Genomic DNA, 276 nt, shown 5'->3' with positions numbered 1-276 from the left:
CAAGAGTTATGTAAAGATCAGATAATAGCCAACCTTTTTGGAAAGAAAAATTCTTAGCTGGACTTCCTACATTGTTAGGAGAAAAGGTTAGGAATTAAATTAGAAAAAACTATAAAGGAATTATTCCGTATGAAAATCTAACATATGGGGAATTAATAAGTTTCACCTAAAAAGAAGGATTAAAAATTTGTCAAGATCTAAAATTACAAAAAAAGTTAAAAAGAGAAAGAAAATTATATGCAAAAGAATTGGGATCTTTTTGTCAACAGTTTGATG

The sequence above is a fragment of the Theobroma umbraticum genome, unplaced genomic scaffold, assembly GCF_002168275.2.
Source record: "Theobroma umbraticum cultivar Fairchild unplaced genomic scaffold, ASM216827v3 scaffold_39.0, whole genome shotgun sequence".
NCBI lineage: Eukaryota > Viridiplantae > Streptophyta > Magnoliopsida > Malvales > Malvaceae > Theobroma > Theobroma umbraticum.
Note: the sequence above shows the minus strand (reverse complement) of the source record.